Source organism: Dipodomys ordii, unplaced genomic scaffold, assembly GCF_000151885.1.
Source record: "Dipodomys ordii isolate 6190 unplaced genomic scaffold, Dord_2.0 Scaffold16, whole genome shotgun sequence".
Lineage (NCBI taxonomy): Eukaryota > Metazoa > Chordata > Mammalia > Rodentia > Heteromyidae > Dipodomys > Dipodomys ordii.
In genome coordinates, this window is record NW_012267232.1 from 17913192 (window position 1) to 17936131 (window position 22940).

Below are 22940 nucleotides of genomic sequence, written 5' to 3' on the forward strand. Positions count from 1 at the left end.
CCCATTAGATATCTATGCTTAAGTCTCAGAAATGTCTCCCTTAAAACTGTCTCCCCTAAGAATCAACAAACGCCCTCAGGAGCCCATCCCTCCCATACCATCTTCCCTTAGAAGTTGAAGGGTTTAACAATTCACCTTAAGTGGTTATAATTCTGAACTTCAATATTCTTGGAAAAGGAATGTCATACGACATTGTATTTTTTTTCCAAGAAATTGTTTAATCTATATAAGTTATTTGACTCGGTCATTAGCAATCTTTGTGCCAAGACAGCTCCTAATCAAATTCTGGCAGAATATAAGTGCCATTGAAAAGAAAGCATACAGATCTTTCTTCTAAGAAGTACGTATTTTTCTTTCTGGTTGAGCAATGTTATGCAACAAATGCTTCCAACTGGCTTTCTATCAAAGAAAATCATTAAAGATGAAATGCTCTAAGGGACATGATCATAGAAGCCTGAGATGCTTGTAAGTAATTACATTCATGCTGATAATTAGAAGAAATAGTCTGTGCAGTAGATATAGTACAATCACCTTTCACCACTGGTCTTGGATTTGATTTCTCCAAGGAATGCCAAGAAAAGCCTTTATTTAGCTGTAGTTTATGCTTCACTCAAAGCCACTTATTTTGTAATGTAAAAAGGAGAAAAAAAGAGAATGGCACCTTGACATTTTAACTGCTTTGTTTTTATGGAAAATGTTCTTTGAACTGAATAGAAAACAGGAATGGGCAAGGAGCCAGTAGGTGCTTATTTATCACCTAATAGCCTTACATGGTCTAAAATTCCTTCACCTAGCTTTGCAATTTTTCCCCGTTAGATATCTGTGCTATCTTGTATGCCAGGCATCTACAAATGAAAGCATTGCTTACATCCAGCACAGCAGCACACACATTTACACAGGCAAGTGTGTACCCACAGGCTTGGGATGAGCTCCAAATGCTCAGATCTAAATATAAAATTTGTCTCCCACGCTGTCACTAGGTCAACGTACATACAGGGCTAGAGTAATTTATCACAATTGGTGTTTCTCCCCCAACAGCACATTGACTGTGGTGAACTCAGAATAAAATTGACAGTAATTCTCTCTCTCTCTCTTTTTTTATTTTACAGTGAATCTGTTGCCTGTAATCATGGAGGATGAAGATTTGTTATAATTTTACTTCTTAATCAAATGGACGTCCGAAGAGTGGAGAGGGCACTAAACCAAAGTGACACTTCTAGGTCCTCAGCCTGTCTAAAATGGTAATCCTATTACCCTCCCCCTGTTCCTCGCAGGCTAGCCTTCTAGTGCTGTTTTCTCTTTCCCATTTCCCTGCCTCACCTCACGCTGCCTGCCCCTGAGTGACACAAGGCCCTACCAGACCCTTTTCTTATCCTAGCTTCTTCCCCTAGAAGGAGGCACATCTTTTCTTGAAATCAAATAAACCTACATTTCAACCCAGGCCTCAGGCCTCAGTCCATGCGATGATTAAGTGAGAGATCGAAGAAAGCCTTGCCGCACATAAAGAGATCGTACAGGAAATTAGTATCGTTTCTTCCCCCCTTATAAGGTTCATGGCTAAGGCCTCTGTGACAACAGACAGAGTAACAAGAGAAAAGCATGCAGCCTAAAAATATATTTCCTGTTTCATGTGACATAAGAGCTTTCAGAAAATAAGAGCCAAGGAAACAGGCAAGCCTGTGTATTTTTATGGTTATGTTAGATGAAGAGGTGAATATTCGTGGGAAAAATATGACTGGACAGAAGAGGTCTGAGCTAAAGGCAAATAAACACAGTGAAAAGTTAGTAAGACTGTCAGCTTCCTCTTGCCATTTCTATTTTTAGCTTCTTTTTCCCTGGCATAGGAAATGCATTCCTTTTTTTGTTGTATCAGTTCTAGGCTTGAACTTAGGGCCAGGGTATTGTCCCTGGCCTTTTTTTTTTTTTTTCAGGTAAGGGGTAGGTTTATTCAGTAGACCTGCTGGGATCAGGCAAGGTTGGCACTCCATGTGGCTGGGAAAGACATGGGAAAGAGAGAGAGCTGGGAAAGAGAGAGGAAAGAGAGAAAAGAGCTAGAAAAGAGCAGAGAGAGCTAGAAAAGAGAAGGGAGCTGGGAAAGAGAAGAGAAGGAAAGAGCTGAGAAAGAGCTAGAAAAGAGCAGGAGAGCGTCTGGGCCTGGGTTAGGCCTTATCTAGGGTATGGGTGGAGAAAGGTGTGGCCACATCAAATTCAGAAGTGACCTCAGCGGATGCAGATGTGACCTCTTCCAGGTGTGCCAGTTGCCTAGGTAACACAGGTACTGGGTGGAGACTTTGCTGCGAGGAAGGTGGAGTCTGCTCGTTGTCCAGGAGTTTGCTCCAGACTAGCACTCTACCACTTGAGCCACACCTCTACTTGTGGCCTTTTGATAGTTAATTGGAGCTAAAAGTCTCACAGACTTTCCTGTACAGGCAGGCTTCAAATGGCAATCCTTAGATTTCAGCCTCCAGAGAGTTATGAGCCACTGGTATGGGGCTGGAAACATATTTCTTAAATAAGGACCTTGGGAGTGAACAGAGAAAAGTAATTTGATTTCTGCTGGGTACCCAAATGATAGGTCATATTTTGGGATGGTATGTCCTGAACCATCATGGACTTGATGAGTGGGTGTTCCTATTCCTTCTCTTCTTTCTCTGCTTCCACTCCAGAGTTCTAAAACAATTTTTAGTTCATCATCTGATTAGTCCTTTCCCCCTTCCTAATAACATGGACAGGGTGTGCCTAAATGTCATATATCAGTAACCACACAATTAGTTTCTAATGTTACTATGCTTCATTCCCCCAAGCAAAGCTTCCACACTTCCACAAGAATAACTTGCCTTCTTTCTTTTCTTCTTTTTCTTTTTCTTCTTCTCCTCCTCCTCCTCTTCCTTCTCCCCTTCCTCCTCTTCTTTCTTCTCCTCCTCCTCCTTCTTTTTGTGCTGGTCCTGGGGCTTGAACTCAGAGCCTTGGCACAATCCCTGAGCTGTTTTGCTCAAGGCTAATGCTCTACCAGCTATCTATGAAATGCAAACTTCAGATCTCAACCTCCTGAGTAGCTAGGATTCCAGGCATGAGCCACTGATGCCTGGCCAAAGTAACTTTTCAAAGTCACTGATATCAGACTTTAGAATGCTCAAAATTTGAGCTCATTTTCCTTGGGTTCCATGTTACAATGATCTTTTTCCAATCTCCTCTCCTCAATACTCCTAAAAGCACTAAAGAGTACACATGTACACCACAGCCTCATATCAAATCTCCAGAAACCCAGGCAACTCTGCCATTTCCCACATCTCCTATCTATACATGCATTTCCAAATACTTTTTTTTGGGGGGGAGGGAGAGGCTGTTTATTTGTTTGTTTGTTTTTATTTGGAGACACTCCTAATGTCAGATCCTTCACCTCTCTCTTGAATGTAAAAAAACAAACAAAAAATATGTTGCTAAATCTAAAATCTAGACTGCTCTACCAATTCAAGTACCCATTTTTTATTGAAGAACCCAGCTGGACTTTTTCTAACACTTTGACTACTTCCATGTCATGGATTCAAGTTACATTCTTTCTGAAGTCCTTGAAAAAAAAGCAACATATATGTGCCTTGTATGAACATGCAGTCTTTGTCATTCACATTCCACAGAGCTTGACGGAATCCCAGCTTCAACCTCCAAACCCTCCCAATTGCAATCCAATCACTTTCCCACTGTAGGAAGTAAAGCCCTGGATGCATTCCTACCCCTCATTCCCCTCCCCCAGCCCATGGGCAGTGTATGGCCTGTGCCCATCCACTTCCAAGCCGTCCAGATTCTTTGCATGATTCAACACCAGTAATTCCCTTTTGCCAATCAAGTAAGAGAGAGGGTAAGGGCAAAAAAGAAAACTATTTTCAAAAATAATCTTTCCAAGAGGCTGAAGGTAACTATTTATAATAATTATGGTAATAAAGAGCATTATTATACTGTTGACCTTTGAGAAGCTTTCAGCCTACAAACATGAACTGATGAACAACAATGAATTTTAAAGCCATGTGCTCTTCTCACACGCCCATCCTTGGACCCCATGCCAGCACTTGTTTCCCTCTTATTTGTTAAAGTTCAAGTGGGGGTAGCCCTGAAGGCTTAAATTTGATGTGAAATAAAACAGACGTTCTATTAGTTGTAAAATTAAAAGGCCTTTGTGGAAGCGGAATCTACCATTTTCACAACTACTGCTGCTTTATTCCCCATAAAGCAGAGCTAAAGTGACTCCACTCCACATGTCCTTCCCTGTCTGATCACATAGTCTAGATTAGGAATGATATTCTTTAATATCAATCAATCAATCTCACTCATTTCACTTTTTACCTCCACTCAGGTACTTTTTGTAACCTACATTCCACTGATATTTTTTAATCTGTTTTAAAATATCTCTCCCAAGTATTGACAGCTTTTCTCCAAATTTTGAAACAAATCCTGTTCACCAAATTAGGTAATTTGGGTTCATTTCCATCTCAGAGCCACCCAAAGAAGCAACCTTTTAATGTACTTTTCACATCACTGTTCCACGGATATCCTACCTTCCTACCACACACGTCATGCGCACACGCATCATGGGTATACATACACATGCAAACATACTTCTCACGGGCTTATCTAGATGTCTCAAAAAGTTTTAGAAAATTTGGTCCCCACTCAAAATGGTACTAAACTCCATACCCAACAATTAATTTTCTAGTGCCGAGGATAGAAATCTAAACTTGATTTTTTTTTATTTCTAGGAGTTTTGTATGTGTATATGTGCTGGCACGGGGTCTTGAATCTGAGGTCCGCACTCTTACTTGGCTTTTTTGCTCAAGGATGGTGTACTACCACTTGAGCCACAGCTCCACTTTTTCTGACTTTTTTGCTGGTTAATTGGAGATTATAAGAGTCTCACAGATTGTTCTGCCTGCTGTGGCTTCAAACCGTGATCTTCAGATCTCAGCCTCCTAAGTAGAGCTAAGATTACAGGGGTGAGCCACAGTGTCCAGCAAATTGTTAGGATTTAAACATATGCTTATATCAGACCTCTTACTACCTCAAAAAGCCTCTGTTGATCTGTAAGCTATTTTCACTTTTTTCATTTTTTTTCTCCAACCTGCTGCTGTCTGGAAATTAAACACAAGTACTCTATTTAAAAAGACAACTATGCCATTGTGCTTGAAGTACTCAGAAATGGTTTATGCCTTTTACCTCAATTTTTCCTTCAAATTTACCTTTTCCAGTACGGTGGAACGTGCTTTTTTATCTCTCTCTCTCTCTGCCCTAAAATGCACGGATCTAAATTGCAAGAATTAGTTCTGAGAGGGCATTTATCAGTACTGAAGTTTGCTTTCCTACCACACTCTACATCAAAGCACCAATCTTCAAGGGCCAGCTATATGCCTATTATATAAGTTTATGAATTGTTATACATTTTGTTATATCTTCAGTTTTAAATGCAACAATTTCCTCATAGAAAAACACTGAGTGGTCTGTGAAGTTGATGAAATATTCAGAGTATGATTCTTGGTTGCAAACCCTGAGAGTTGTATGCTTTGGACCTACTATTGCATCTTCTCACAAGATATGGGATTTGCTTTCTTTCCAGACAATAAAGGACATGGACCGGACCCAGGTAAACACCATGCGATACTCTTGTGTCTAAAAAGGAGAGAAATGGAAAAGGATAAGATCTCTTAATGTGAAACTTTTAAGTCAACAGTTAAAAATGAGACCACTGAAAAATAATGTGGTGATTATTATCTCCATTTACATGAGTATACTGGACTCAGAGATAAGACCTACTACATAATTTGCAAGGGCCCTCTTGTTGAACAACTAAGGATTGCATTCACAGAGCATTGAGCCAAGTACAAGGGCCTGGATAACTACATAGGTTGAACATACATCAGGACATTTCTATTTAGAGAGATTAAGGAAAATCAACAAGCTGCTAACAACAAGCTGCTAGAATTTGTATCCAGTCACTTTGACTTCAAAATTCAAAACTCTCCCTCTGGGCCACTAAAAATAAAAAAGCCATTTATTGAGTGCTTTCTGTGAGCCATCCATAAGATTATCTTCTTCAAATAATGCCACAACCATGAAAATCATCATGATTAGATAATCATCATCATCATCATTACTAGATAATCATCATCATCCTTATTTTGCAGATGGGGAAAGTGAGACCTAAAAGAGTTTGAGTAGCTTTTTGCTGTTGTTTGTTTTTTGACTACCCAGAATCGACAACTCCTTACTATAACCTATCAATTCCTTCTTGCAGAACAACCTTTTATAGAACATAAGTACTCAAGGAGCAAAGATATTTTCTTGTTCTTCCGCATATCCCAAATGTCTAGAACCTTGTTAGTAAAAAAAAAAAAAAGTAAATATTCACTGACCAAAGCCTGTGCACTGTATTTCCACAATAGCCTCCGAAGTTCTCTATCTTGGATCCTTTCTCCCACCACCAGCATAGCATAGGGCAGGCAGCATGTGTCCTGAGCTAGCATATTCTAGAACTCTGACTGTAAGGTACATGCCACAAACCCAAAAACAATTAGAGCTTGATCATTTCAATGGTTCAGTCTTGGCAAAAAAGTATGGCTGTCCCTTCTTCTTGTGCAGGTTCTATCTTGGCTCCAAGTTTCATTTTTATCCTTCTATTACATGTATGATACAGGGTGAGAGGAGGGGGAGGGAGGGAGGGAGGAAGAGAGAGAGAGAGAGGGAGGGGGGAAGACAAGGGGAGAGAGAGAGAGAAACCAGGGATTCCTAAGACCATCTTCACCTCTGATAAATGGTGAAACTCACAGAACTCAGAAAAATTGTTATAGTCATAATTATGTTTTATTACAGCAAAAGGAAATGATACAAAATGAAGTCAGAAATGGAAAAGGCTACATAGGCAAAGTCTATGAGGCACTAGGCACAAGCTGTCCAATCCCAGCAAATTCCTCCCATCAGTGACATGTGCCAACCAAGGAAGCCCTGCTTGACTTGGGTCCACCAAGACCACCACACAAGCATCTAGATGATCAACTTTAGCTGCTTAGCCTCCAGCCCCTCCTCCCCCAAAAGTTACAGCGGTACAGCATGGCCCAAGGCCTGAATGTAACAGACAGGATGTTCTAGGGGCTCGAAAGTTGTCTTTAAAGTAATTTCTGGAGGCAGTCAAAGTAGTCCCCCTAAAAAGAGCCTGTCTAGCTAGTGGCTCACACCTGTAATCCTAGCTACAGACCCTAATCTCAAATCCTGAGATCTAAGGGTCACTGTTTGAAGCCATTTGGACAGGAAAAGAAACACCTTCCTTCTGTTTAGGGCTTAAGCAACCAGAGCCTACACAGTTAACCATTTACTGCACAACAGCCAATAAATCTCTTTGCTTGAAGCAACTACAATTTATTTCTCTTACTTGCACTTAAATAACCTATAAAATCATACAGCTAGTAACTGAAGAACCAAAATGTTCAGGTCTTCCTGTAGACACAGATAAAACTCAAACAAGTATAGCAGTATTCCACTAAAACTTTATTTAGTCAAATAAGTGGAGAAAACTGGCAGAATTTGGCATGCAGGCCATTGTTTGCCAACCCTTAAGTTGAACTGTATTAAATATTATATCATTCTTCTTTTTTCCTTTGTGGTGCTAAGAATCAAACCCAGGACCTCGAGCATGCTAGGCAAGTGCTCTTCTACTGAGATGCCTCCTAACTCATAATAAATATTGACATACAAAACAGGAAATTTCAGAATATTTACAACTAAGTGAATAAAATATGTGAAATCATACTATACACTTACCTCTGGGAGAAAAATACTTGCATGTTAAAGGAAAAAGTATGTTGAAATGACATATGTGAGATGATTAATAGTGATTATATCTAGAGGCTGGAATTATGGGAGATTTCACTTGCTACTTTATACATTTCTATCGTGTTTGAAGGGTTTTACTATAAACATATATGATATTTGCAAGCAGAAAAATCTACTCCAGGGAGAAAAAAATAAACTTAAAGCTGTAACTAGAATAACTACTTAATTCCCTACTAATTATTCAAGCTTCCGTTCAGTAAGAAATCCTGGATACAGGATGACAGTGTTTCAGAGTTTAGGTGTAATTTCCCAGTTTATATATTAATGCTGTGACTTCTTAAACTTCCTTCCAAGCTAAAGTTCTACAGAATTCTTTCAGAATCTTAAGCCTAATTTTCTTCTTTCATAATAACACATATCCCATCAATCATCTTCTCTCAAATAGACTTTTAACCACAAAAAACTACATATTATGTGAGTATAGAGAAATTATCTTTATGTACTACCAATTCTTTGAATTCCAGGTAAGTATCCATATTTTATTTCCCAAATACGACCAAAATGGCTGAAATCAAATTGCTGAAAAAAAAATTAACAGACAAGCATCCCTGACTTACTCAGAGCCCTTAGAAGCTACAAATATAACACCTTCTTAAATTGATTTATATACTGCATAAATGTAATTCAAATACATAAAATACCCAGTGCTAAATAAACACACCCCATCATTCCTCACTTGTACCACTACTGTTCTTTTTGTTCTGTTTTGCTTAATTTATTTCGGATGACTGTAACTTGACTGATAGTTTACAGAAAAGAACAAGGTCAAAAAGCCAGGAATATGAATGTTTCAGGGACCCTGTTTATTTCCATGGGGTACTTTTGCATTAGCAACTGTGTTTCATAGCAAGTCCTGACAGCCACTACTCACAAGAGCCAGGTTTTTCCCTCAATCACTAGGCCATGTAATTTCATACTAATAAACCAGGTTCTAGAATTACCTGCATTAGATTTTCTATCAGGAAATGGTCTTAGTTTGAAGTGCTTTTTAAAAGATTGTTCCTAAGTTTATTATGTGTCAAAGATGCCAGTTTAGTACCCCTGTATTATTAACATAAGAAAACTGATTCGTAGATTAGGTTGCTCAGATCCAATCAAAGGAAATTTCCCTTTCTGTTAATTGGATAATTAATGGCATTTTTTAAAACTAGCGCTGATCCAAGTACCTTTTATGCTCATTGGCAGATTGATTATCCATGAAGAAGTTCTCTGTTATCTTTATTATCCATTTGGATGGGACGGGAGGCCTTGGGGAAGGGACAAAAGGATTAGCTTTGCTTACCCCCCACTCTACCCTTTCACACTCAGCCTCCTTTGTGAGTTGGCTTTGATTTGAGTTTTAAGGAGAAGGGATGAATCTTGATTTTTTTAAAAAAAATCTTTAATAGAATTAAAATCTATTTCAGGCATCAAAAATAATTTTTATTATGTCTGTGCATTCATGGTTTCTTAGGGATGAGGGGAAAAGAAAACTCCTTACCCTTGCCTATATTTATCTGCCAAGTCTTTTTTTTTTCCATATCCCTATCTCCCTCCCCCCGCCTCCATAGCTCTCATATTTCCAAGACTAAAGGACAAAGCCATGAGCTGGTTACTGCAACAGTATCATTTATTTGTGTTCTTCAAGCAGCCTGCAACACAGCCAGAAGATAATGGACACCTCATTTATTCAAGCTCTGAATGATCATATTTAATTCCCTGTGACAGCTGTCTTCCCCACATTAGCATTGCAAATAAATTCGGTTTTGTAATGGCCTTCTATTGAACATGATTCAATTATGTGTGGTCCGAATTGAGGCAGAATACGGTCTTAGTATCTATAGCAATATTTCTGCAAGCTGCTGCTCTTTACACTGCTCACATTTAATCTGGCTGTTTATCACAATGCTTTCCTTGAACTATATTGAACTCCCTACACTTTGCAAAATAAAATAAAGAGGAATGAATGTCATTTGAAAAAGCAGTTATTGGGCATATAGACATTACATACCTCCTCCCCTACATATATGTAATCAACCTGGAAGCACTTTGAAAAAATTTTGTCAATTGTCCCATTTTAAAACCCAGATAATAAAATCATTATGGCCAATTAAACGATTAGACAATGGTAGGCACACTGGAACTCAATGCCTGGTTTTGCTTATCACTAACAACACACTGTTGGACTTTAAGGCAATCGGTAGAGAAACCTATGCTTGGGAGAAAAGCAGCTTCCACTGGGACTGACAACCTGATTCTATCCAGGGCTGAAAGCAGCCTGCTATCCTCAAAACTGAACAACTCACCAATTAGATCCCATCTCTAGACAAACATCTGCAGTTGCAGCTCCCAGCTGGGTTTCCATGGGTTCCCAAACTTGGCTGATATGCAATTAGTATGCTATGAAAACACCAAGGAGACAGCTGAGAAGGACAGATAGAAGGTCTGCCCATCCAGAGTCCACAGATGTCATCACAGACCCAATGGCACAGTGATTCTGATTCCACCTGAGCCAACTATGGATGGTTAGGCCCAATGTAGACACAAGCTCTCACAGTCACTTCTCACAACTACTCTTAGAAAAGAACATACAGTTCTGATGCCTAAAATTTCCAGGTGCAGAACTTGCCTAGATAAAGATGCTTGGCTCTTTTCATAGCCAAGAGTAGCAACCTGCTGATAGGGCTAGAAGTAGAAACCAGGAAGCTTTTGGCTCGGTCCTTTTGCTCCTTTGGTGCTACTTGGCTACAGAGAGGATGCATTCTCATCTGATGCTCTGGCTGAGCAGACCAGAGCTGCCAAGGAGGCCTGACATTCAATTCACAGAAGGTGAATAAATACTCTTGACTCCACCTGTCCTGTACACTAGTTTAGCTTTCCTCGAGAGAAAAGAAAGAAAGAAAGAGAGAGAGAGAGAGAGAGAGAGGAAGGAAGGAAGGAAGCCAGTACCGGTGGCTCATGCCTGTAATCCTAGCTACTCCAGAGGCTGAGATCTGAGGATTACAGTTAGAAGTCCATGAGACTTTTATTCTCAATTAACCACTGAAAAGCCAGAAGTGGAGTTGTGGTTCAAGTGATAGAGCTCTGGCCATGACCTAAAAAACTCAGAGATCTGTCTGCTTCTTAGGTCTCTCTCTGTTAGAGTCTGAGAAAGAAGAAAAAAGAATTTATTGGGATTCTCTATACTGGGTAGTAATTCTTCCCTTGTTGTTTGACATTAAGTTATATGGAACAGATTTTTATGCAGGAATATCACCTGAGGATCTTATGAAAATGTAGGCTCTGGCTCAGTAGGTCTGGTATGGGGTATGACAGTTTACATCTCTAACAAGTGCTCAGGTGATGCCAATGCTGCTGGCCCGTGGACAGCACTTCGACAGGTAAAGTAGATAGTCAGTTATCTTGACTATCTACTTGATAAGACTGAGAAACACCTAGGAGATTAGCAAAGCATGCCTACCTGTGTCTGTAGGCATTTCCATAAGGGCTCTGACCTAACAAATGGTCTTAATCCATTGATGGATTCCAGTTTTGGAAACTGTGGAGATGGGGACCCGGTTGGAGCAAGTAGGGCACTTGGGAACACATCTTTGAAGAGCATATCTTGCCCTGGCTCCTCCCTGTCTTCATTATGCTTCCTGCCCACCATGAAATAAATAGCCTCCTCCCCCTTATGATCTAGCTTTCATAATGTCCTGCCTCACTAAAGACCTAGAAATACAGATCCAAGCGATCATCAACTGAACCCTCTGAAACAATGAATCAAAATAATTCTTTTTTCTTTCAAGTTGTTTGTGTCAGGTATTTGGTCACAGCAAAGGAAAAATCTGACAAATATAGCAAGGACTCAAATGGAATCTCCCAAACTGAAGGAAGGCAGAGAAGATTCAGTCATCATAATAGGAAAAGGTAGGGAACTCTACATTTTCCTCCTTCCCTTTTCTGGAGGAAATCTTCAATTTTTTAATATGGATTAGAATTACTGCCAACGTTTGTAAACTGAGAATCTCAGAAATTGTTCTTCAAGGGGAAGGGCTCAGGAATCTGCATTTTATGATGGCTTTTAACATGTAATATGTAGTTTAATGGATTAGTCTCATGCAAATGTTCATGGAACCACACTACAACTCTAACCAAGGACAAGAACTCTTTTACAGAGCTACTCAACAATAATGCCACCTTGCTTTTGTCTGGTCCCTTGCATGTTGCAAAGTATATTTGCTTTTTACACTAACAAGTATATCTATTTAACAGATAAAGCAGTTTTAAACACATTGATTTTCACAAAACTACTGCTAAGATTAACCAGCTCAATATAGACTATCTAGTTTAGCACTGAATGTCTTATGCCCTGGAAACCCTTTCAGTCTTGGTAAACTAGGGCTATGGTTATCATATAGATAGAAAAAATCCAAGGTCTTCTCCATTCAATATGGTAAACCTACCACACATAAAAGACAATAGAACTCTTATGACCTAGGGAAACTTAGTAGGAGGGCAAAGGTATCCTTCAAACACAAAAGCAGGCTGGATTTCAACACATAAACAATTACAGAAACAAGCACCATAAACCAAGAGCCAAATGAGAATGTGAATCTCTGCTCTTCAATCACAGAGACTTGTAAATAAGAAAACAATGTAGTCACTGAAATTTTATGAAATTAATGATCACATCTCACTATATACCATATTCACCGAGGCTTGTATGGCACATGTAATAGCTCTCTCTGAAGCCGTATAGGCTCCAGGGATCCTTCAACAAATGTTTCCCCTTTCTATCTCAATTCTTCACAGTTCCCTTTATTGATTTTCTGCAGCCATTTTCTCAAGCAGATGACATGAATCATTCTACTTGCTTCCTCCAGACATCTGTTGATAGTACTATTCCAATTTGTTCAGTTTCCCAGAGCTGCATTGCCATCCTTATCAAATACTTTGACTTTTTCTTTCTCTTTTTTTTCAGCTTGTGACTCTCCAGTTGTGATCTTTAGAGTTCTAGTTACACTCTGGCTAGCTTCATGATATAGCTGGTCTCAACCTACCCTTTACTTTCATCCCAGTGTTCTTCACACTCGAGGATGACATCATCCCAATGCATGGAGTGATGTATAAATTAATCTTTCTCTAATTGAAAGGAAAAGATTTCTTAAAAAGAAACTAAACATAGTTTCAAGAACTGCTCCAGAATAAACCTTAAGCATTTCTGCCAAATTCTTTACCACAGTGTCTTGGTCTCATTGTGCTGCTAAAGTGAAACCCTTAGCTCTGGATAATTTATAACAGCAGAAATGTATTTCTTACAGTTGTGGAAGACAGAAAATTCAAAACCAAATAGTAGCAGATGCAGTGCTTGATGTGGACTGTTCTCTGCTTCCATGATGGTATCTTTTGCCTGTGTCCTCACATGGTAGAAAGCAGAGGGCAAGAGAACAAAAAAAAAAGAGGCTCTACTCCCTCCCACAATCCCTTTTCAGGGTATCTAATCCCATTCATGAAGGAAGAATCTTCCTGACTTGATTATCCCCTGAAGGCCCTGTCTTAATATTGCCACCACAGTGATTACATTCAATATAATGTTTAAGGGGAACACACACATTTATACCACAGTACATAGAGAGGATGAGATACTCACATCTCTGTGACAGCTATATTCTCCAGCCCAGATCAAGTCTATTCCTCCAGCCCTATCCTCCACTTCGTCCCATTATATTACTCTGTTACCCAACTTAGAGGTGAACAGTCATTCCTTTACTTGGTGGTCATTTAACAAAATGCACCCACTTTATTGCCAACAAAACACAGTAGCAAGTGGGAATCGATTCAATGAAACTGCAGAAAGTATCACAGAGAAAGTTCAAAGATCCTGTGTCACAAAATGGGCCCTGATACTCTGTCACTCATCCTGGTTTGCCTTTGCCCCAGTTTCCTGCAGCAAACCTTAGCAATATCACCTTACTTCCATTCCTCAGTTCTTCACACTTCCCAAGAAGGCAGAACTCAATGCTCTCCAGCTTGCAACTATCATGGCCTTTGACCTCTTCTGCCCTGGGAATGAACTGACTCATCTCTAACCTTTGCGTTTCCATCACTGCGTCCCCTTTATCCGGGTCCCCTGTCTTCCCTTCCTCATTACTCTCCCAGCACAAGAGTTGAGCCACAGAGCTGAATCTCCTCTTCCAACACAATGGCACACAGAAGCTGTTAGCAACTGATTCTGGCGTGAGTACAAAGTCTCACTTCAGAACCTTCCACTGAGGCCAAAAGAGGCCCTGACCATGCCAGCACGTCTCTGGAGACCTCCAAACCACTTTAGAACACTCCAGTCTTCCAGGCACTTCTCAGGAGACTGGCTGCAGTTCAACAAATGGCAATGTACTGAGAGATGTACTTTCCATTGGTAACTAGCACAGTTAATGAGAGCACTGGACACACTAGCACTACAGAAATTAGCCAGAATTTAATTCTGCCAGTAAATTGCCTTGAGCTTGATGGTACACCACATGTGTCTCTTGGTGCCTACTTTAAATTGTAGGTATGTTTTTAAATCTAGAAATGAGATTGTATTGGCTGCAATAAAATGTCCTTCTGTAATAAAGCTGAATCTGTTCAGCACTTGGTATCTCTTCTGCAACAATTTGACAAACTGTGCAACAAGCACATTCCTGAGAGATAGAAGACAAGCCAGAAACACATTGGCAATAGGTGCTGCACACTCATTTCTCTCCTGTATACCTTCCATTTTTACTTCCTAAACCACCAGCCACCAGCTCCAGATTAGCTGCTCATACAGTGAATATCATTTTGTTTGATTTAAAATCAAGCACATTTGTCATAGGTTAGAAGATTGTTGTTTGTGTTTTATTGCTTGGAAATTACCTTTCCTTTTCTCTGTGTATGTGTATATTTGAGTTGTTGTGGTGTGTGTGTGTGTGTGTGTGTGTGTGTGTGTATACTGAGGCTTGAACTCAGGGCCTGGGCACTATCCTTTTAGCATTTTTGTTCAAGGATGGCACTCTGTTACTTGAACCACAGCTCTATTTCCAACTTTTTGATGCCTCGTCAGAGGTAAGAGTCTCATGGACTTTGCCCCTCAAGCTGACTCCAAACTGATCTCATATCTCAGTCTCCTGAGTAGCTACAATTACAGGCATAAGCCATGTGACCCAACACTTCTTTTTCCCTTAATAGCTACTTTTTGATTAAGTCAATTTTATCTAAGCTTCCAGTATAAAATGATGATTGTATTATAACTGGAAATAAATTAATATACAAAATTTATATTTTTAAGAAAAAGAGTTCGTTTACTTCAGGATCTAAATTTTGTATCATTATATCTGCCCTCCAATGAGATGAGTTATGCATTTTCTTTATTCTAAGGACCCACTCCCATCTACCCACACACAAGAAGTAACTTCATCCAGGAAATAGTAACTATAAGAAAGATTCAATTATAAACGAAATTAAGTCTGGTGCCAGTGGTTCACACCTGTAATCCTAGCTCTCAAGAGGCCGAAATCAGAAATTTGTGATTTGAAGCCAACCCAGGCAGAAAAGTCCACAAAGCTCTATCTCCAATTAACTGATAAAAAGTTATTCTGGAGTATCTCAAATGGAACAGTACCAGCCATGAGCAATAATGCTAAGCAAGAGTTTGAGACCCTGCATTCACAGGACATAACAATAATAATAATAATAGATAATTTCAGCATTCCTCCTATATATATATATATATATATATTCATATACTACATATAGATTCTAACAACCTAATATCTATGAGTACTTTGGCTATGCAATTTTTCCATTTTCCTATAACTAAGAAAATAGATGCAATAAGTTTAGTTTTTATAAACAAAACATACTACATTAGCCAGAAAGTCTAAAGCAGTGGATTTTTCTATTAACTAAGGTTGAATTTGTTTATTTCCTTTTAGCAAATGTTCAAAAGGAAGTAGTATTTGTGGAGTTGATGTAATTCGGTGGTAGAGTACTTGTCTGCTATGTACAGGTCCTACATTTGATCCCTAGCACTAGAAAAAAAGAGGTTGAGAGAGAAAAGGGGAGGGCAGGAGGAAGGGAAGAGGGCAAAGGGTAGAGAGATGAGTGGGAGGGGATAAGAGGTTGTAAAAGATACATAGCATTCAGAGCAAGATAATTGTCTTTAACGGGAACAGTTATTTTATTCTTGGTGTTAAGAAGAAAAACAAGACTAAAAATCTTACTACATTTGTTTAATATATTCAGGTCAAAATATTATATCACTGAACAATTTATAATTTATATATTATTATTTTATATTGATAAAGTTTTGTGCTTATATAAAAGGAACAATAATAATGTTTTAAAATAACCCCTGCGTGTATATAACATGATATCCCAACATAGAATCTTGCTGAGAAATGGTTGCATAGAGTGCTTTCAAGTCAGAAGCTACAGAAAGATCAAAAATTATATGTCCCTCCTTGTTCACTTCATTTAAAACTGAACAAACAATTCAACACTGGAAGAGAAAATCCCAAATCCATTTTAATGTGGATGAAAACAATCCATTGTCTCTCAGAAAGAAATCCGTTTCTTAAAACCAGCTGCCAAAGAGAAGCCACCAGCTGGCCTGACAGTTTGGCCAACAAAGCCAGCGAGCATGGAGATATACAATCACAGCATCCCAGAGACCTAAGCACCCCCCACCCCCGCACCCCACCAGAGTCTGCTGAGTAGGTGACAAGCAACTCCAGTCCATTCAGGCAAATCTCCATCTTTCCAGGCAGCCTGGCACCGGCATACAATACACAGAGTTGTTGGCAGTCAGCTCTGGTTAGAGTACCTACCACATAACATTTCCATACAGATTCCACGTGAATTTTGAGCAGGGATTTAATTGAGTGAGCCAGCAGCAGACTGCTCTATTGTGTGCCATAGTCTCATTCTCTTGAAGCAAATGCATTAATTCCAGTCCTGGTTGACTCAGAAATGCAACTTCAACCAAAACACAGAAATAATAATGAAACTGTTGTGCCTCAATGCTATGTGGTAGTTCAAGATAGGATGATATGGTCCACATTTTCTTCCAAGCAAAATTCTCTACCAAATCATAATATAGGAGATATCTCATCAGAAAGCATGACTTCCTACCAGACAAGTATAGTTCTCCAAATTGACCAGTTGGCTTTGTTCTTGTGCCTAAGAACAATGCCAACAGTCACAAAGTAGATAATTTCAGGCTACATGTTGCCATCTCCTATAACTGTCCACCCTATCTCCACCCCACAATTCACGTAAAATCTAGTGGGTAGTAAAGGATTCAAGACTAGCAAGGGAAATGGCCCCTTCTCACTCATAGACAAAGCTCACCTTCTACTTCACAAAGGAAGTATAAGTTCTCTCAAGCTTAATGTCTATCTATCTCTCTCTCTCACTCACACACACATACACAACAGACTGACCACATCAGTGCTTCTTTTCTTTTTATCTCAAAGAAGTAAATATTCCTGTTTCTTCAAACCATGCATTTCTTCCTCCCCTTTGACCTCCACCAGAATCTCCACAATCATCTCTCTTAACTTCTGTCTCTTCATTTTAGAGTAAAACCCACAGTTTGACATCCTGGAATTACCTGTTAAGGCTGCTGAACCTCAGGCCCATCCCAGACCTCTAAATCAGAAACTATCTTTTTTTTTTCTTTTTCTTTTTACTTTGTCAGTCATGGGACCTGAACTCTGGGCCTGGGCGCTGTCCCACAGCTCTTCAGCTCAAGACTAGCACTCTACCACTTGAGCCACAGTGCCACTTCAGGCTTTTTCTGTTTATGTGGTGCTGAGGAATCGAACCCATGGCCTTATGCATGGAGGCAAGCGCTCTACCACTGAGCCACCTTCCCAGCCTATCTTTAACAAGAGTCTCAGATGGTTCATATAAATATGAAAATCTGATAAGCCAACAACAGAGAAAGGTCTTGGTTCTCTAATTGATCACAGACAACAAGCTTGCCTGATACCTGGTCCTCTGTTCTCAGGGCTAAGGCAAGAATGGTATGTAAACCTTTTATACTTATATACTTATTTGAATCCATTGGCAATCTTCTGCTCTTCAAGATTGCCCTGGATATATTAACCCAATTTTGAAAAAAAAACAACTTTCAACCTGTGCAAGTAGAGATCCTATAATCCATAATTTGCGATGTCTTTATTATAATATCTTAGCCACCATCCTGCATCATGCAGTGTTATTACACTGATTTTAAGGATGAGAAAGCTAAGATTTACAAAGTGTACAACCAAAGTTCTGACAGAAGATAGGATTCAACTTGGATAGTTTGAATAGAGGGATTTTTAATAAAGGGAAAGGTGGGCAAGGTTAATGGCAGAGGACTAACATAGAATCTGTTCCAAAGGAGCTGGGCAGTAAAGGAGAGGAAACAATCGGAAGCTGGAAGTAACCCGAAGCTGAGGTCAAGAATTGATTGTATTAGTAAGATATCAGAAATGTGCCTGTGAAATGGGAAAGATAGAATTTAAGGGAGATGATTGGTGGGATCCTGAAGGAGGTGAGATAAAGGAAGAAATGCATGGCTTGAGGAGACCGGAATATTCAACTATTCAGTCTGCTTTAGTGGGGCAGGAGAGACTTGGCTGAAGTTGATCATACTGTATCTGTGAATTAGGAATATTATCCGTGGTCAAAGATGGACCAGAGCTGGACCCCTATACCACTGCTTTCAGGAAGGGGAAGAAAGTATATACAAGAACAAATGCTCCAATACTTAGAGCCCAGACTCAGAAGCATCTTATTTGCTAACGTATCTCATCTACCAGTAAGCATTAGTCATCTGGCCTCACCTAGATGCAAATGTGAGTAGGAACCTAGACATTATTTTTTTGGGGGTCCGGTCGTGGGGCCTGAACTCTGGGCCTGGGCGCTGTCCCTCAGCTCTTCAGCTCAAGGCTAGCGCTCTACCACTTGAGCCACTTCCGTCTTTTTTCTTTTTGCTTATGTGGTGCTGAGGAATTGAACCCAGGGCCTCAGGCATGCATGGCAAGCGCTCTACCACTGAGCCACCTTCCCAGCCCCTAGACATTATTTTTTAAATCAACTATAGTGTTGTTTTCTGAGCAGGACTGAGAACAGAGAGCAAATACCCAAAATCAAGATGAGTTAAAGGTATAGGATGATCTGGTGGATGGGCTGAAAGGGGCTGGTCAGGTGGATGAGTGATACTGGCTTGGATGGTTGCAATGTGACCCTAGGAAGACAGACTATCCTTAACAGAACAAATAGTCTGGCTTACTCAGGACTGGGCAGTGGGTAGGAGACCCTGGGACTGGCTGGTCTATTCTTGGCTCTGGAGTTGGCCTCGTATTCTTGTACAATTCAGAGCACAGTTCAAGATGCAAGTCCCTTTCAAGCCTTGCTTCTATTCTGCCTGGGCAAAAGGTAACTGGAATAGTATTAGATTACAGGCTCTGAAACAAGACTTATGTGCCAGTTCTGCTGTGCTCTGTTATCTGACATATTGCTTAATATCTCTGTGCCTAATTTGTTTTTCATTTGTAAAATGAGAATACGTATAGTACTTACTTCTTGAGGTATTTTGAAGATTAAGTGAGGTAATCTGCTCAAAAAGCTTATATAATGCCTAATACACGTAAGTCCTAAAATTATATACTATGATACATACCATATCTCCATAATTTATTTCTTTAAAGAGCTAACCTCCTGGAAGTGGCGCTGTGGCTCAAGTGGTAGAGCGCTAGCCTTGAGCTGAAGAGCTGAGGGACAGTGCCCAGGCTCAGAGTTCAAGCCCCACAACCAACACAGAAAAAAAAAAGCCCAAAGTTTATTTCCCAGCATTCTGATTCCTTTATCCTCTCTCACTCCAGCCTTGAAGAACAAGGCAGCTGGGTTTTATGGATGTCTCACACACTAATATCGTGTGCATGGAAAAAGCACTTCTCAAGTTACATCCAAAGACACAAACACATGAGCAAGTCAGGAATGGCTCTTATGCTCAGGTAAAGGTCCAGTTGCCCTCAAAACTCTTGAGATTTAGGGGTATCCATAAATAATTTTGTCCTGGCAGAAAAGTCTTTTGTGAAGTTGCTTTAATATATCAAGGGTAATGTTGAAAAGAAAAGAACTCCTAAAAGACTCAATAAATATCAGTTTCTTTACCTAGCTGAAGACAATACAGAGGAGGTAGGGTAGACCTATACTTTGGACAAAGATGAATATAGAGACTAGCAGAACTTTTTTTGGCAGCACTGGGATTTGAATTCAGGACTTCGCATGTTCCAAGGTAGATGCTCTAACACTTGAGCCACTCTGCCAATCCTTTTTTCCATTGATTTTTGGTGGTGGTGGTGGTGGATTGATTGGTTGTGGTGCTTGAATTCAGGGCAGGGGCACTGTCCCTGAGCCTTTGCATTCAAGACTAGAGCTCGACCACAGCTATACTTCCAGTTTTCTGGTATTTCACTGGAGATAAGATTCTCATGGACTTTTTCCCCACCAGAGCTGGCTTTGAACCATAATCCTCAGAACTCAGCCTCCTGAGTAACTAGGATTACAGGCATGAGCCACTGGCACCTGGCTCCATTGATTATTTTTAGCTGGGTCTTGCTTTTTGCCCAGGCTGTCCTGGGCTGCTCCTATTTGTGTTTCCCCACGTCTCTTGGGACAACAGGCATGCATCACCACACCCAGCCGTGTGCTTCTCCCATAGCCCAGATGACAGGCACACACTACTGCTCCCAGATATTAGTTGAGATAGAGTCTCACCAATATGTATGCCCATGCTGGTTTCAAATTATGATCCTCCAATTTCTCTCTCCCAAGTAGTTAGGATTACAGGCTTGAGTCACAGTGCCCAGGGTATCTAGTTCTTTCGTTAACATCTCTTTATCCCTCTGAAGCTCCTTTCTTAAACTGCTGCCATTTATGTAAGTACACCACCAACCCAAATTGGTGCCCATCAATCCAGGCACCATTGAACAACTAGAAGCTCCATGTGGCAGAACTACAACCAAACTCCTTCCTCCATTAGGAATGGAAGCTGGAAAGAGGGGTTGGACAGGATCAATCCATCCAGTCACTTCAGGTTACAGAATCATTCCTTACTTTAGTCAGTAAATATTTGTATAAATTCCTACTAGATGCCCAGAACTAGAGAGAATACAAAGTCACACAGTTGTTTTTATTTTTATTTTTCAAACCTTACCAGAGGCCATGAGTGGTCATACCTGATGGCTAACCGAGGTATTCTCCATCATACCCTGCTACTATACAAAAACGTGGATTAATACTTCCTTTACTTTCAAGAAGGTAAACTGCAGGCATTCTACCATTTAAACCATGCTCCTACCTCCTATTCCCCTAACCAGTGGCTGTTATTGAGAAAGGGTCTTACTTTTTGCCCAGCTTGCCTAGACAACAATCTTCCTCTTAATGCTCCCTTCCTTAACTTGGAGAATGGGTGTGCACCATCACACCCAGATTTTTTTTCTGTTGAGATGGCGTTTCATGAGCTTTTTGCTCAAGCTGGGCTTCAAAATTAATCCTCCTGATCTCAGCCTCCCAAGTTGACAGTATAAGCTGACAGGTGTAAGACACCATTCCTGGCTTTTCAACAAATGTAACAGGGACCTTTTTCCTTCTCAGGGTCCAGCTAGATACATATAAGGCAAATCTTGCTTCTGCGAGGTCACCATCTTTACTGAGCAAACCTAGGTGCTTTGTCTACATTGCTAAATTCAGTCCTCACATCCACCCTCTTCAGTGGGAACTATTGCTACCCTTTACTTAGATGAAGAAACAGAAGTTCAGAGAGAATGAACAACAACAACAACAAAAGAAAACCTTCCCTAGGATCTCTTGGCTACTAAGTGGTAGATGCGTGCCTTAACTTCAGCATTACCTAACAACAAAGCCACAACTATTTTCCTAAAGTTCTACTGCATAGTAATTTCATGAAATAAACAACTGACTGGACTGCTGTTTCTGAGATTACAAAGCTTTGGCATCTCCAGGTCACATCCAAGTATTAAATACTCTGCAATTATTACACTGTCGGATGTGGCAACTATACTTATATGTCCTGCAGACTTCCAGAGTTCTGTCCACAAAAGTGTTTCTTCTTGCCAAATAGGAAAACAAAGTGACAATATTTTAAATCAAACAGGATTGTTATTTACATTGTACCTATATCATCATGTAGATCTTAAAGAGGTTTCCACTCTGTCACAGACCACCTCATACCCTAATTTCACTCTGAAATGGAGAGACCATACTTGAAGACAGTCCAGCATAGCAGCATAGTCAAGAACCCTACCCTACTGCAGGGTGATTTCAGACTATCATCATTGTGTATAACCTACAGTGCAGCATTTCTTACAATAAAAAATATATATTAAAAAAAGAAAAGTTCCATTTCATTGAATCATGCAGGCACAACAATAAAGAACAAATGCGTTTGAATTGTTAGGGTCTGTAATGATATGAAATACAGTTTTCTTTCCATGGTGAAGATTACTTACGGACACGCAGCTTACAGATGTCAACTTTATTGAAATATATACTTTTTCCCCTTGCAGTGCATCAAGTAAGCTAACATACATACCAGTTGGCTAGGACTATTTTTTTTTAATCAAAAAGCAAACTTCAGAAACAAGGAAGCAAAGTCTTAGTAATGTGGTAGAGAAAGAGAAAACAGAAAGTGTTTCATTTCTAGTATTTAAAAAAAGTACAAAAAAATAAAAAATAAAAAAAAGAAGTACAAAGAAAACATCAATGTGAAACAAGATAGTGCTGCATTTCTGACTTCCCTCATCTAGATTTACCATCAAAGAAATTTTAGCATATATGCCAAAGAACCAAAATCAAGTCACCATTATGCTATTTGTCTAAAATTAATCTATTCCAATGAGAGATGCATAAAGTAGCCAAGAATCAGTAGCTTATGCCTGTCTAGCTACTCAAGAGGAGGAGACCTGAAGAATTGTGGTTTGAAGCTAGCCCAGGACAGAAAGGTCTGAGAGAATATATCACCAATCAATCAACTCAAAAGCAGATTGGAGGCATGGCTTAAACATACAGCA